The sequence below is a fragment of the Bidens hawaiensis genome, unplaced genomic scaffold (genome assembly GCF_021521415.1).
Source record: "Bidens hawaiensis isolate Kalapana, Puna unplaced genomic scaffold, B.hawaiensis_p1.1 tig00013688_1, whole genome shotgun sequence".
Lineage (NCBI taxonomy): Eukaryota > Viridiplantae > Streptophyta > Magnoliopsida > Asterales > Asteraceae > Bidens > Bidens hawaiensis.
In genome coordinates this window covers 659,877-676,691 of record NW_027492163.1, presented here as the reverse complement: position 1 = coordinate 676,691, position 16,815 = coordinate 659,877, and the positions used below count along the sequence as shown (strand labels likewise).

The following is a 16,815-nucleotide window of genomic DNA, read 5'->3' as shown; positions in this document are numbered from 1 at the left end:
CAACAACATAACCGACTAAGATTCCTTCATCGGCTACTTCACCAAATTTCGAATTAGTCTTCAAAATCGAACAAGGAGACCCGAATGGTTCAAGACCGCTCAAGTTGGGCTTCCTTCCATGCATAAGCTCGTAACATGTTTTTCCAAGTCTCTTAACGGTTAACACCCTATTCAGAACATAGCAGGCTGTAGCAACTGCTTCAGCCCAGAATATCACAGGAAGTTTTGAATCTGCCAGCATAGTTCTGGCTCCTTCAATTAAAGTTCGGTTCTTCCTTTCAGCCACTCCATTCTGTTGCGGAGTATACGGAGCGCTGTATTGATGTTCAATTCCTTTCTGAAGACAGAAGATTTCCATTTCAAAGTTCTTGAACTCTGTTCCATTGTCACTTCTGATGTATTTAACTGATTTACTCATGACGTTCTCAACTTTTGTAATTAGATTCTTCACCATTTGAGCCGTCTCATCTTTCGACTTCAGAAAATATACCCACGAATATCGCGAGTAGTCATCAGTGATCACCAAGCAGTAAGAAGTACCTCCTAGACTTTTTACATTCACGGGACCGAAGAGATCCATGTGAAGTAGTTCTAGAGTACCGGCAATAGAGTTGACCTTCTTGGTGAGATGGGATTTCTTGTGTTGCTTTCCCTTCTTGCATGCTATACATTTGTCTTCAAAGTTAAAACTTTTTAAGGGAACGCCCATCACAAGCCCATTCTTGACAATGAAGTTCATCTTCCGAAGATGAATGTGCCCCATTCTCCTGTGCCACAATTCAGATTCTGATTCGCTTGCTTTCGTCATTAAACAAGATTCTCCCGTGGCCATTTCAGTAGACCTCATATCCATCACATATGTATTTGTTTCACGTGGAGCTTTCATTACTATCCACTCGTCTGGTATCTGGAAACCAGGCTTCAACACGATCGCTTCATTCTTCGTGAAATGGACAGTGTAATCTTTATCACAAATCTGCGACACACTCAGCAGATTGTGCTTCAATTCCTCCACAAAATTCACATTCTCAAGTGTCATCCTTCCATTTGACACTGTACCTCTACCAGTAATTCTTCCTCCGCTTTCACCAGCAAAACTAACTCTCGCTCCCTGAACAGGTTTTAAGTCTTGCAACAAGTGTTTGTTGCCCGTCATGTGCCGGGAACAGCCGCTATCTACAATCCAAAGACTGTGGGCAGCCCTGTTCAACTGTTCCTGCACAATAAAACAGAGAATTAGAATCTTGGGACCCAAGACCAATTTGTCTTGGATCGATATGTCCCGTACCCTGGCTTTCCAAAGTTAGCATCAGGATAATTCCTGTAAGTCCTGTTAGGAAATCTCCTTGAAGATTGAGTGTGATGCCTTCCAAACCTATGTGAATTGAAAGTATTATATCTTGTGGTTTGGTTGAAAAACTGAGGTTTGTTTTTATGAAAACTTGAATTAGTTACATTTTGGCATTTTGAAAAGTTTTCATTTTTAGCAGTATCAAACTGATGCTTATTCTCAGTTTTATTTGGCCTCACACCTCTGTATCTCGGCGTCAGAGGGCAATCTGCAACAAGATGTCCTAATTTATTACATCTAAAGCAACACCTACTCTCCATTTTCTTTTCAAATGTTGGTTTGGATGTAGAGGCAGTGTTACCAGCCGTTCGTCTCACATAAGGTGGGACATACGGGTTGAGTGGAGTACTCTTTTTAGAAGATTTATTTTTATCTCCACCAGTGGGTAACACTACCTTCTCTTTCGTCTTACCTGATTCGGACAACTTATCCGAATCCGATGAGACTGGACTCGTAACAGAAATATTTACACTAGAAACAGGCGAACTCGTTTCGCCATTACTAACAGTTGGTTCTTTACATGTAACCTTGATTGGAACTGTCTGAGGAACTTCAAAATCCACAGATTTCTGAATACTAGGGTTGAAAGTGTAGTTGTGGTTATAAGGTGGTGGCACCTCGTGATAACCAATTCCTCCCCTCTTTGCAGAGGTACCTTGATCACTAACGAGGTGATCTAGAATAGCTGAGGAATTTCGGAACTGCTCGAGTTTTCGGTTCAGTTCCACCACTTTCACCTGGTGGTCAGCAATCTGCTTTTCTCGTTCAGCAATAAGTTTAGTCTTTTCTTCTAAAACCTCATAACTTAGGTCAATTACATCAATTTTTTCAGCAAGTTTAGTTTTTAAGCTTTTGACATCTTTTTCACATGCTTTTATTTTAACTTTGTAACTGTTTTCTCTTGCCTTAGTAAAATGATGATTTTCTTTAAGAGTTTTAAATTCAGCATCTAAACGAACATACTGATCAGTTATGGTAGCAAGTTGCTCAGACAAATTCTCACATTTTGTACAAACAGGTTTAGAACTTACCTCGGAGGGTTGACCATCGTTATCTGCCATGAAAGCTTTCTCCTTACCAGTAGCTTTCTCCTCTCCAGTCATCTTCTCACAATCTTCATTTTCTACCTTAGCCATATTCGCCTGCTCACCAGTTTCATTCGCATGCAGGTTCCAGTTGTATTCACCGGCTTCTCTAGACAACATGGCATTGACTTCTTTACTAATCCCAGTAGGCTGTGCAGACCGGCCTTGACCCCGTTCAACTCTCTCGTTTCTGCATTCTTTAGCAAAGTGCCCATACTGTTGACAGTTATAGCACCTCACTTTAGACTTGTCGAATCCGGGCCTACCACCAACAAACTTTCTCCCCGTCTTATTCATGAAACGCTTGACTCGCCTCACTATCATGGCCATTTGCCATTGCAAATCCATCTCCTCCAGATCATCAGCATCGATCTGGTCATAATCCTCTTCCAAAACAGCAGGGTCCACAATCTTCCCTTGTATATAGTTCTCGTAAGAAGCAATAAAAGATGCATAGACTGCAAACTGCTCTTCAGCAGATTTGACACTCATTGGCATCTTAGTGTAGTTATTGCTTGAAGTACTGGGAGAGAAACTACTTGTGGATGCTTGAGGTTTCGAAGCACTTGATCCTCCAGCAACGAAGCAAACATCACCGTTCATGTTTACAGACACATTTCCTTCATGAGAAGAGTCAGAACCTGACTCTCCTTTGGAGTAGTAAGCAGCAGAGTCAGGCTTCGAACTTGAGCCAGAGTTAACTTTGGCACCATACATACCAGGGTCTTGAATCTGATCTGTTGGTGTCTCTTTACGAACCATATTAAGCTCAAAGGTTCTGAGCTTGTTTACTGCTGTCTCCAAATCACAATTAGGAAAGTCTCTGTCTTCCCTCATTAGAACAGTGTACATTTCCCACTTCGGTGGGAGAGCATCGAGAAGCTTCTCAACTATTTCCTCTTCTCTGTAAGCAATCGAATAGTTGTTCAGCTCTGTCATTAGATGATAATATCGGGTGATAATATCATCGAGTGATTCGTTCTTCAAATGCTTGAATACAGAGAACTGGGTCTTTAACAGCTTGATCTTCGAGGCACGAATACCCACGTTCCCTTCGAATCTATTCTCAAGAGCATCCCAAAGCTCTCGTGCAGAAGTGTACTTCCTGAAAGTATGGAGAATCTCTTGAGGAAGAGCCATAGTAATTGCAGCATGGGCCTTGCTCTCGACCTCATACATTTTCTTCTCTTCTTCCTCCATCTTGCTGTACTTCTTAACCACATCACGACCTTCGTACACCATTGTCAGTGGGATATATCCATCCTGGATGCACACCCACATCTTTGCATCCTGGTATTTAATATACTGAATAAACCGATCCTTCCATGCAACAAAGTCGGTTCCTTTTAACAGCCTTGGGGCCTTAGTGGCTGACCCCGCTTCGACTTCCATTTTCACCAATTCAGAGATGTTAATTTGCGACATCTTCTCAAAAACCCGAAAAATTCAAAAATTTGTCCAAACAGTACTAAAGGCGAAGTTAAGACTTCGCTTAAGTGTTAACTTCGCTGGAAAAATTCTTAAATTCGTGTGACTCGGTGAAGTTGAGAATAACTTCGCTTATGGTAAGCGAACTTATCAGGTAAGCGAAGTTGAGGATAACTTCGCTTAGGTGAACTTAGCAGGTAAGCGAAGTTGAGGATAACTTCGCTTAGGCGAACTTATGAGGCAGGCGAAGTTGTGAATAACTTCGCTTAACCTTATATCTTCGCCGAAACCCTACTTTCAGTGACGGCAACTTCGCCTGAAGAATAGTAACTTCGCCCGATGAACACAGAAAATATTCAGATCTGTTGTCGACGATTCTGCAGTTTCCGGTCGCTGTAAAGGCTTGAAAATGACTGTATATAGTGATTAGAACTCAATACGAACAAAAACTCGTCCCGTGAATAGGTCAAACGAGACGTTTTCTACACCCGCGTGAAATCCCGAACCTCACAATCGAGCCGATGGCTCTGATACCAATTGTAGGTTCCTGGACGGATCGTACACGGGATGTCGCTATCTGCGCAGGTGCGGAATCCCTGCGTAGGTAGATACGAGCGTAGAATACGTATAAAACAAACACACGAGCAATAACCTAAACACGTTATATTGATAACCCGAACACGTGACACGAGGTCACTATTACAGACTCTGACTTGTAAACACGTAACTCTCGAACTAATCAACTGAAACGAACCCTAACCAACCTCACGAACTCTCCTCAACTGTTACGGTGAACAGTATATATAAATACGACAACTTCGCCTCAGGCGAAGTTGTCCATAACTTCGCTTGTTCAACAAGTTCGCCTGAGGGAACTTGTTAACAACTTCGCTTGTTCAACAAGTTCGCCTAAGCGAACTTGTTGACAACTTCGCTCGTTACATAAACATAAACATAATCAAAAACATAATTACATTACAGACTCGATTACAAACGTTAGACTATGAATACGCTCCAATTATGATTATAAATAGCATCCTAACATTCAACTAAACTCAGTTATACTCTCTAAATTCACTAATATACTCTCAAAAATCGTTAAGCTGATCGGCCAAGAATATTTTCCATCAAGCTCGTGTTCATCATCAAATCTCCATTATCCCGGGTAACTAATATATGTTTTTATTTAGTTTTTACCTATTTAATAAAACCCCTAACATAGAATTAACAAACATGGACTAGTTTGATTGAATTGAATCCTAGGGTTTTGAATGAAGAAGATAAAGGATAACTTGAATTCACAAACGGCGCCGACTAGCCCCGTTATCCCTCCAATCTCTTTCCTAAATTAATATTATTCGCGATTTGACTTTGGACTATAACAGAAATCATTATTATAAGATTATACTACGTTATAACATCTTAATCTTAATGGAATTTGCCGCGATACCCGCCGGATTTCTGACCAAGCGCAATTAACACAAAATAATGCTATACGCTCCAATTATGATTATAAATAGCATCCTAACATTCAACTAAACTCAGTTATACTCTCTAAACTCACTAATATACTCTCAAAAATCGTTAATTTGATCGCCAAGAATATTTTCCATCAAGCTCGTGTTCATCATCAAATCTCCATTATCCCGGGTAATTAATATATGTTTTTATTTAGTTTTTACCTATTTAATAAAACCCCTAACATAGAATTAACAAACATGGACTAGTTTGATTGAATTGAATCCTAGGGTTTTGAATGAAGAAGATAAAGGATAACTTGAATTAACAAACGGCGCCGGCTAGCCCCGTTATCCCTCCAATCTCTTTCCTAAATTAATATTATTCGCGATTTGACTTTGGACTATAACAGAAATCATTATTATAAGATTATACTACGTTATAACATCTTAATCTTAACGGAATTTGCCGCGATACCCGCCGGATTTCCGGCCAAGCGCAATTAACACAAAATAATGCTATACGCTCCAATTGTGATTATAAATATCATCCTAACATTCAACTAAACTCAGTTATACTCTCTAAACTCACTAATATACTCTCAAAAATCGTTAATTTGATCGCCAAGAATATTTTCCATCAAGCTCGTGTTCATCATCAAATCTCCATTATCCCGGGTAATTAATATATGTTTTTATTTAGTTTTTACCTATTTAATAAAACCCCTAACATAGAATTAACAAACATGGACTAGTTTGATTGAATTGAATCCTAGGGTTTTGAATGAAGAAGATAAAGGATAACTTGTGTTTATATATTTTTCATTTCTGTTCACATTGCAGCGATAATAACTGGTCTGGTGGTTAGTTCCATGCTATAACAACCATCAGACCCGCGTTCGAACCCAAGTCAGGCCTTGATTCTTGTATTTTTTTTTATTTTTTTTTTTGACAGCTTGTTTGGTTAAAATAATTATATGAAAAATCATAATAAATAAATAAAAATCAATTTTAAACTAAACAAAGTTTTTATAAATAAGTATAAGTTTTATCTCACCATTTTCCATGTAAAAACCAACTTGCATAAACTCTAACCCGTTAAAATAAATTCGTTCGTTAACTTTAAGTTGTTAAAATTCGTTAAACTTTATTTAACTTTTAATTCGTTAAAACCGGTAGAAATTAGTTAATTCGCAAACTTTAACCCATGCCTTGCAAAATTCATATTTCTCTTATTAATTTTAAGTTATTAGCCAAATGTTCTCTTAAATCGTTAAATCATTAAAATTATATTATAATTTGAGTCGTTAGCATTAACTCGTCAACTTTAATTTGTTAATTCATAACTCGTTAAACTTTATTTTCATTAACTTAAATTCGTTACCTTTTAATTTGCTAACTTAGAATAATATTAATATAATTCAAATCATTAGATTTCCGTTAAACTTAAAGTAATATAATAAATTACCTTTCGTTAACTTAATCTTTTTCAAAACAATATTATATCCAAGTTGCTTAAAATCCCATAACTTATATTTAAATAAATGCAATACCCAGTTAACCAAATATTTACAACTTTGTTAATCCTGGTAGCTATTAATTAAATTTTCGCATTTATTTTATTTATAGTTCGAGATGTTCGGTTGCTTTGATTTCGTTAACGTGCTTTCGCTTTTTATTTCAAGTTGATCTTCAACTTCGAGGTGAGTTCTTCATAACCCCATTTTTAACGCTTTATAATGTTTTGGGTGTAGCTCGTCACAAATTTTTCTTTCCTTAGTTATGCGCATATTTACAAACCGATTCACTTATATCGTGCATGTTAATATTTTTCGTGCATGTTGTTTATGATTATAGGTGAACCTGCTTGCAACGTGTTTATTGTTTTATTGGTGGAAGTTACGCAAACGCAATGCATACGCATAGTGGGAGGGTCCGACGGGACGTACCCGCGCCGTCTAACGTTACGACTTCGGTTGTTTACGTAAGGTGGTTCTCATTTCCCCGACTTCAACGGCTTCGGCTAAATGAACGGGAGGACGACACTATTTTATTTCATTTACATTATGTTTGAATAAATATTGCATGACGATCATTGAATCGCGCATTTTATATCTATGTATATACGCAAAAACTTATGAAAACTCACCAACATGTGTTGTTGACAAAATATATTATTTTAAACGTGCTGCAGGTTGATACGATGAAGTGCTAAGGATAAAGATCATTAGTATACCTTAGGTTATTTAAATAAAGAACTTATTTGTGAGTTTATGATGTGTTTATTGTTCCTTTTACTCTTATGAACAATTTGTGTACTTTCTATGCTATGAAATGAAATAAATATAATTATTGTCGCTTTTATAGCGTTACAAGCTTATGAGTGATCTGTACATTACACCCGGATATATTCCGCTTAAAGCGGGGGTGTTACAACATTAGCCCGCTGTCTCATTCTAGCTTTAACATTCAAATATGAACTATCTGGGATTAATATTTAATAAACACCAACTCAAAACCAATTAAAAGTGTAGGGAATATTTATAAAAGATATATATAATTTAGAGTACGTCAGTTTTTCCTTGTTAAAGTGCTCTCATCTTTATTTTAGCTTTTACTTGTCATTTTCCTGCAACATGTTTAAACCGTAAATGTGTCACTACTGTAAAGACAAACTAGTTGTTTAGAAACAGCTGTACTATCTCAAATTAGTCAACAAGTCAAAATGGACAACTATTATAAACCTTGTTAACTCAAAAGGGCCCGCATGGGTTAGCGCCTCTGATGACCATTGTTCCTCTCCCACTGCTTAATCGTTGTTGCCGACATCATAACCACTACTACCACTTGTGCTGCCACTAGCCACCATAAGAATATATAGCGGGGACTTATTGTGGTACTTTTTCCTAAAACGACTCATTTCAACTCAAACTTCTTTTGGCCTAAACTCGTTGTGATCTAAATCAAATTGATGCTTTTTAAAAACACGTTTTGACCTGAAGTCTTTTTGTTGTAAATCCATATTGACCTGAACTTCTTACCTATTACCCAAACCCACCCTACCCGCCCAGTTTGCCAGACCTACTTGATACTTTTGTTTGTTTATTGTATATATGTTTTCTTGAGCTACTTTAATTCTACATGGAGCTTGTTTGATTGTACATAGGGTTTCTTTATATATTAAATTATATGTATTTATTATCATCTAAATTTTGGGTGTTTAAAGATTAGCGATGTAGTAGATATCATCCATAACTAAACTATACGTTTTATATGAATACATGTACGTGGAGCTCTTGTCTTAGATCTCGAGACCTTAATGCCTTAGAGCACCTCAGGCTTTTTTAAACCAAGGGTCCATATGTTGTGTTTTATTTGGCCTTAGACCTTAGTTTATCTCCATGCTTTATGACTATCAGTCAACGTTGGGTAGAATCTTAGTGTTGGTCTGTATACCTACATGTTTGCATGAGTTAACGAATACCTTTAGTCATAGTTATTAAAAGCCCTCGCATTTTGCGCCTAGGCTCATTTTTCAGGCGAGCCTCAATAAATGCGCTTCAACATTGTCTACGCCAAGAACATGAGAAGATAAAAGCCAAGCAAAAGAAACGCATGGAGTGCAATTAAAACTTAGATCTAGGAAATGTCAAAGACATTATATTGATACATTTTGTTATTCAAGTTCTGGAATTACATTTGAATCTTGACTATTTTAGAAGCTTTAGATGATATTAAAGGTTATATAATAGCTTTTGTTTATTTTATTTGAAGAATAGTATTGTTTTTCATATACATAATATATTTTAAATTTTTATTCAACTGTGTTTTTTTTTCCTTTAGGCCCTCACTATTTTTGCGCCTTGCACTTAGGCCCTAGGCGAGGCCTATGCGCCTTGAGTGCACCTAGCACATTTGACAACTATGCCTTTAGTATCGTATACTCAATTTTCTAGTAAACAACCACAAATGATATAGCAAATGGGTCAAATGAAACATCAGTAGAGATACGGATTTTTGTTCTTCAAACATGATGAATCTATCTTTCCCTTTGTGAAGGCAAGACAGTAATTTGTATATTTGTATCGAGTGTGTATATAAGGGTTATAATGCACAGTATATATAGACACAATGATGAAATCCTAATGGGTCCTAACCCAATTAGACTCCACACCCTCTTTCTGACAGGAGTAGAGTAATGGTGGTCCTCCTGGAAAGATCATTACTATTATTATTTTTCCTTTTTTCGTTGATAAACTTACAGACCCTTTTTAAGTGGTAAGAATGCACGTCTCTTTGTATAATAGCTGCTCCTTTTGGTTTTCAGGCCTTTGCAGTCATAGCTGCCTCTCCACTACACCTAGACCTTTCATGTGTATTAGAGCATGTGATTGTTCTACTGTTGGGAAACAGGCTAATCGAGCATTAAGGCAGGCAACATTGGGTACTTTAAACACACTAATTGTTGCCTATGGTGATAAGATTGGTTCTGCTGCCTATGAAGTCATCATTGTGGAACTTTCAACTTTGATCAGGTTTTCTTTTCCACTTGACTTTCTAGATATTCGAATGCCATTGTTTATCTACAAGAAACTAAATATCTCAAGAGAATAAGAAACTAAAAGATGTTTGATTACCAGTGATACAGACTTGCATATGACGGCTCTTGCCCTTGAACTGTGCTGCACCTTGATGTCAGACAGGAAAGTTCATTGCTTCAAGGGCAGGCTCTTTTGGTACTACTTTGTTCATCTTATGAAACATTTACTTTTTCACGAGAGAATCGATTTTTGCTTTATTTGTATTTTTTACATTGCAGGCTTTGCAAAGCTTTTTTGCTACTTTAGTTTACTCTGCAAACACGAGTTTTAGCACTCTGCTGGATTCCCTTCTTTCAACTGCTGTTAAACAATCTTCTCAATCAGGCGGTATTGCAAAACAAGCGTTGTTTTCCATAGCACAATGTGTTGCTGTCCTGTGCCTTGCTGCAGGTGATCACGAATGTTCTTCTACAGTAAACATGCTCACTGAGATCTTGAAAGATGATAGCAGTATTAGTTCGGTATGTTTCTCACCTTGATGATTTGCCACCCTGGTGGTAAATTTTTATGAACCTGTTTAGTTTTATCTTGTTTTTAGGCAAAACAACACCTTGCTTTGCTATGTTTGGGTGAAATTGGCAGACGAAAGGATTTGAGCTCACACGCACACATAGAAAATATAGTTATTGGTTCGTTTCAGTCTTCAAATGAAGAGATAAAATCTTCAGCTTCTTATGCACTTGGTAATATTGCTGTTGGTAATCTGCCAAAGTACTTGCCATTTATTCTTGATCAGATTGATAATCAGCAGAGAAAACAATATTTGTTGCTCCATTCTTTGAAAGAGGTAAAGTGCTAATCTTAATATAGATTTTAGAGAAAAATGCACAAATGCTCCCTGTGGTTTGTGACCATATTGCAAGTATGGTCCCCGGATTTAAAAATTGCAACCATGGTCCAAATATCTGTGAGGGTTGCACATTTGTCCCGACTATTAATTCCATTTCCAGTTAGATTTTAACAGAAAAGTTATGTCATGTACCATTCATGTTAGGGTAATTGTGTCTTTTCAAATTTGGAACTCCAGTGAAGTCCTCTTTCGGAACTCCTAACGTCGACTTCATCACCTTCGATCGGTGAATAATTGCTGGTGATGAAGTCGTCGTTTAGAGTTCTACGGTTTGGAAGAGTATTTTGTCAGGGTTCCAAAAGTGAACACACACAATTACCCTCATATGAATGACAACACTAAATCACGTTTCAGTTAATAACCAGCTGGGATTAATGGCGGGGCCCATTTATGCAGTTTTCTGTATTTTAATTCCTTATGAGAATCCTTGCACACTAGCAATCAATTTAACCATTATTATTAATATTATTATCTACTTTACAGGTGATAGTTAGGCAATCTGTAGATAAAGCCGAGTTTCAGGATTCTAGTGTTGAAAAGATACTTAACTTGCTATTCAACCACTGTGAAAGTGAGGAAGAGGGTGTCCGTAATGTGGTAGCTGAGTGTTTGGGAAAAATTGCTCTTATTAAGCCTTTAAAACTTGTTCCTGCCCTCAAGGTAATAATATTACAGATAATTATAATTAGGTCTGTTGAGCTGAAACATGAACGGGGCATGTTTGTTATTTTAACTTTAACCTAATTAATGATCAAACACGAAGGGGTTTTCTTGTTCGTGTACGCTTGTTAAGAAAATGAACTTGTTCATGTTTGTTTATACTCATTCGTTAATAATATAAAAGAATGGTTCATGAACGTAAACGGGCGAATAGAATTGAACATAGATGAATGGATATAAACGATCATAACTGTGAAAATACCAATTTGGAAGCAGACATGCACATTAGTAAGTTGGGCCTTGAAAGTAGTATAGCTAGATTAAATTGTAATGAGTGACTTTAGCTAATAAAACTAGACTAAATTGTAATGGGCCTAACAATAAATGAAGACGTAAACAAACAAACAAACTTAAACTAACGAATACAAAAAGAGAAAAAAAAATGTTCACGGACATTAATGAACGAACGGGACATGTTTGCACGCTCATTCGTTTAACTACATGAACCAAAAGTTTTGAATGTCTTCGTTTGTTTATTAATAAAACGGACTTCCAGCCAAACTGTTCATTGCTAGCACGAGTTGTAATGGGCAGGGTTGGTTTAATTTTATTCGCGTGCGCTTTCTTGTCTATATATACACGTTGAAGTTAATACTGAAATATATATATATATTGGTATAGGAGAGAACAACTAGTCCTGCTGCATTTACCAGAGCAACAGTTGCAGTTGCTGTCAAGTATTCTATTGTTGAACGTCCCGAGAACATTGATGCGGTCTTGTACCCGGAGATTTCCTCTTTCCTGATGCTTATCAAGGATCAGGATCGGGTGAGTTTAACACAGAAAATCTTTCAAGGATTGTATAGTTTTGGATTATATTAATTTTAAAGAAATATCTGTATGTGTGATCAAACATTAAGGAGTTATTATTATATTATCGCTAATGCAACTGATCTTGTAAATTTTGATAAATTTGGGCAGCATGTTAGGCGTGCAGCTGTTTTGGCTTTGAGTACAGCTGGCCACAACAAGCCAAGCCTCATCAAGGGTCTTCTTCCTGAACTATTACCGCTTCTTTATGACCAGACTGTTATCAAGGTAACGGCTATATTTTCTTTTAATATGTAATAGCCCCCCCCCCCCCCCCCCCAATCCCCCTCCTTCCATGTGGGCATATGGGTCTGTTTGGTCAGTTGTGGCCCAAAACTGAACTATTGTTAACCTTAACCAAAGAATGATAACCAATCATCTAGGGTTAATCAGTTGTACATGCTGATTTGGTTATGCTTATGCCATGAACTAGAATTTGTCATGAAATGTTTGAACCTGACTAAAATATGGCAAAACAATGCAATTGGGCCTGAACATTTTGTTTAATTTTTTAACCACTTAGTAAAAATGCTATTATTGAGCTTGAATAATTTGAGTTTTACCATTTGACATTTGTATATATTACATAGCATTAAAAAAATCATTAGAGGTAGTGGGTTAGGTCGGTTAACTTTGTTTTGACTAAATCGTGGGTCGGCTTGGTTTTGTCGGTTATGGAAATATGAATAACCAAAACTGACCCGCTAATTTCAGATTTTAAGAGAAGTCAAAACGACCCGTTGGTTATTGATTCGGTCATAGTCACAGGAAACGTGACACCCCCGTGATCTTCGTTCCGGATCGCCTGTACCGGAAAAGGGTACGAAGTCGTACCGATCGCCACAGAAAAGCGATCTGGAGCAGTGAAATTGACCGTTCCCGATTGTTGAAAGAATCCTACTATTTTCATCTAATTCTCGTTTAAACCGCCATATTTTATTAATTGAGGAGGCTGAGGAGATTGGAGGTTGCCGGAGAGAAGGAAAACGGCGTCGGATTTTGAAATTAGGGTTATTCACGTCTAGTCTTATTTTATTTTTAAAATTTACATTTTTTACCTTTAAAGTAGAGGCTTTATCAAAATTTACCTTACTTTATGGCTGACTTTATAGATGTTATTTATATGTTAAAAGTTTATTTAAAGTTAAACTTTAGTTTAACATGTGTTATAAACTTATAAAAAATATTACAAAAAATCTATATAAATTGTTTTTGTATATGTTACGATGTACCAAGAAGGCACAAGAGCGGAAGATGGAGGCAGCAGAGAGCAGAGATGAGAATGCTACGCTGGATGTGTGGGTACACAAGGTTAGACCGAATAAGAAACGGTGTGTTTCGGGAGAGATAAGGGGTAGCTAATTGAGGAGGCTGAGAAGGAGATTGGAGGCTGCCGGAGAGGAGAAGGAAAACGGCGGCGGATTTTGAAATTAGGGTTATTCACTTCTAGTCTTATTTTATATTTAAAATTTACATTTTTTACCTTTAAAATAGAGTTTTTATCAAAATTTACCTTTAACTTTATGGCTGACTTTATAGATGATAGATGTTATTTATATGTTAAAAGTTTATTTAAAGTTAAACTTTAGTTAACTTATGTTATAAACTTATAAAAAATATTACAAAAAAATCTATATAAATTGTGTTTGTATATGTTATGATGTACCAAGAAGGCACAAGAGTGGAAGATGGAGGTAACAGAGATGAGAATGCTACGCTGGATGTGTGGGTACACAAGGTTAGAGCGAATAAGAAACGGTGTGTTTAGGGAGAGATTAGGGGTAGCTAACATATCAGACAAAATAAGAGAGTGGAGATTGAGATGGTTTGGACATGTGAAGAGAAGATAGACAACGAATCCTGTTAGATCTGTAAAAAACATTACTACAGAGAGGAGGAGGGGTAGAGGCCGACCTAAATTGACTTAGGATGAGAGGATTAGGCATGATTTGCTAGAACTAAACCTCTCTTAGGACATGGTTGATGATAGGAATTCTTGGAGACGTAGAATTAAGATTACTGACTTTTAGGGAGAAAGTAAAACCTTAGGGTCTTCTTTTTACCTTATTCTTGGTCACAAGCCATCATGTTATTTTCTTTTCATATATTATTAGTTTCTTTTTTTTATTTTATTCTTATTATTTCAATATATCTATATATTATTATCACTTTGATCGCCTTTTATACATATGATTTTAGAGTTGCTGTGGAACTTTGATCGCCTTTTATATTCTCCCATACATATGATTTTAGAGTTGAGGGTCTCTCTGGAAGCCACCTCTCTATTCTATTGGATAGAGGTACGGTGTGCCTACATCCCACCCTCCCCAGACCCTACCTATAGCTTTGCTATCGGTGGGATTTCCACCAAGTATGATTGATTGATTGATTGATGTTACGATGTACCAAATTATGTGGTACACCGTACCACGTACCGAATTGGCGTTCCGAATGAACCTACCCCCATTCGTACCAAATTTTTGGAATGCACGAACCGCGTACCAGTTCCTGTACCGCGATCCATGTGACTATCGGTTCGGTTAATTTGATTAACTTGGTTATGGGTTGGTTAATTTGGTTTCATGCACGCCCCTATCTATAGTTATGGGAAGTCAAATCAGCTTCAGTTGTACGAAATAATTAGATATTGACTTTGTTGACTTTAATATGTTTGTGCAGAAAGAACTGATTCGAACGGTTGACCTTGGTCCTTTTAAGCATACGGTTGATGACGGGCTTGAGTTAAGGAAAGCGGCATTTGAATGTGTAGATACATTGCTTGATAACTGCCTTGATCAGTTAAACCCTGCATCTTTCATTGTACCTTACCTTAAATCTGGTCTTGATGGTAAGCGCATTGTTTTGTACTAGGAATAACAATAATAATCATAGTAACTGTCTGATATATAGTTACATTACACAGATCATTATGATGTTAAGATGCCTTGCCATCTTATTCTCTCGAAACTTGCAGACAAGTGTCCGTTGGCCGTGTTAGCAAGTGAGTGGTTTTTGTTTTAACCATTTATTGTTTGGGGATTCATTACGCTGGTTTGTAGCTAATGCCTGATGCACGGTATGTTAAACGTTTACAGTTTTGGATTCATTGGTGGAGCCTCTTCAAAAGACGGTTAACTTCAAACCTAAACACGATGCTGTAAAGCAAGAAGTTGATCGCAATGAAGATATGATTCGGAGTGCACTTAGAGCCATTGCATCTTTGAACCGCATTAGGTATGTACAATAATCTCTCTTCCTTTTTATGCATTTTTTTCAGTTTTATAAAAAAATGATGGGTTTTTATTTTCCTTATTTGCAGTGGAGGAGATTGTAGCCTTGTTCAAGAATCTGATGGGTGAAATAGCTAAATCTCCGTCGATATGGGAGAAGTATTGTTCGATTCGTAACGAGTGAGTGCAGATGAATTTAGTTGTTGGAAATGGAAGACTTTTTTTTTTTTTTAAATATTATAGGGTAGGTGTTAGATTTTACTTTGGGGCTTGTGGTTTTATATTTCAACTGTTTTTGGTGATTGATAGAGGGTTTTAATGGAAGAATGATAGGAAAAGAAATCAAGAGAAGCTATTTTGTGCTACACACCACTTATTGTGAGTTAGCCTTTTTTTTTTTTTTTTTATTAACTAAAAAACGACTGAAACTTTACCATCAAGATGTGTTATTTAAGTGAATTAAACACCCTTAGCTCTAAATGATTCAGAGTGAGCCTCTTAATGCCTAACAGACCCTGAGTTTATTATTATTATTATTATTATTATTAACCTAACTTCCAACTTCCAAGTATATAAACATCTAATAAACTTTATTATGCAAATGGATCTATTCTTTTCTTGCCACTAGATGCACACAAAATGTTATTTTTAGCCGGTTCCTATTTGGGTATTATTAGACTTATATTGCCAGGAACCAAACCAGGTTTCAAATACCTTTATATAGGGTGTGCAATAAACCCAAAAAACTGATCCGAAGCCAAGAAAACCAAAAAATTGAAAAACTGAATCGAAATAAAAATCTACGGTTTGGTTTTACGTTTTTATAAAAACAGAACTTGTGGTTCGGTTTTGGTTTTGTATTTAAAAAAACCGAAAAAACCAAATCGAACCGAATTTCTAGATTTTTATTTTATATTATTTATTCATAGTAATTTATAAGAATTTTATAAATATCTTACTCTTATATTTTAGGCAAATGTATAATGGTCAATTAGTTAATTATTGACCAAATTATTTTATGCCGAAACCAAACCGAATTGAAACCAAAACTAAAACCGAAAAAACCAAAACCGAACGGTTTCAAAAATCCAAAAACCAAAATTTTGGTTTGGTTTTAGACCAAAACCGCACCACACCCCCCTACCATTATGGATGCCTCCTAGAACCAGTTAGGGTTGGGTCGGGTACACTACTTTTAGAGTCGAATATAAAAAATTCTGGGTCAGTTCGAGGTTCGGATCGTGTGACATTCGTGACAAAACCGGTTACACCTCAGTATTTAC

General features: G+C 36.7%; 1 pseudogene across 1 annotated transcript in view; it reads left to right on the top strand.

Moving 5' to 3' along the window:
- Positions 1-15,716, top strand: part of LOC143544682 (cullin-associated NEDD8-dissociated protein 1-like) — a 37,015-nt pseudogene extending 21,299 nt beyond the window's left edge. The window contains exons 3-13 of the transcript XR_013137290.1: positions 9,649-9,856; positions 9,962-10,057; positions 10,141-10,383; positions 10,461-10,709; positions 11,256-11,432; positions 12,114-12,260; positions 12,414-12,530; positions 14,982-15,150; positions 15,226-15,303; positions 15,398-15,536; positions 15,622-15,716. The product of XR_013137290.1 is annotated as a cullin-associated NEDD8-dissociated protein 1-like (transcript). The remainder of the gene's footprint in view (positions 1-9,648; positions 9,857-9,961; positions 10,058-10,140; positions 10,384-10,460; positions 10,710-11,255; positions 11,433-12,113; positions 12,261-12,413; positions 12,531-14,981; positions 15,151-15,225; positions 15,304-15,397; positions 15,537-15,621) is intronic.
- The last annotated feature ends 1,099 nt before the right edge of the window (positions 15,717-16,815 follow it).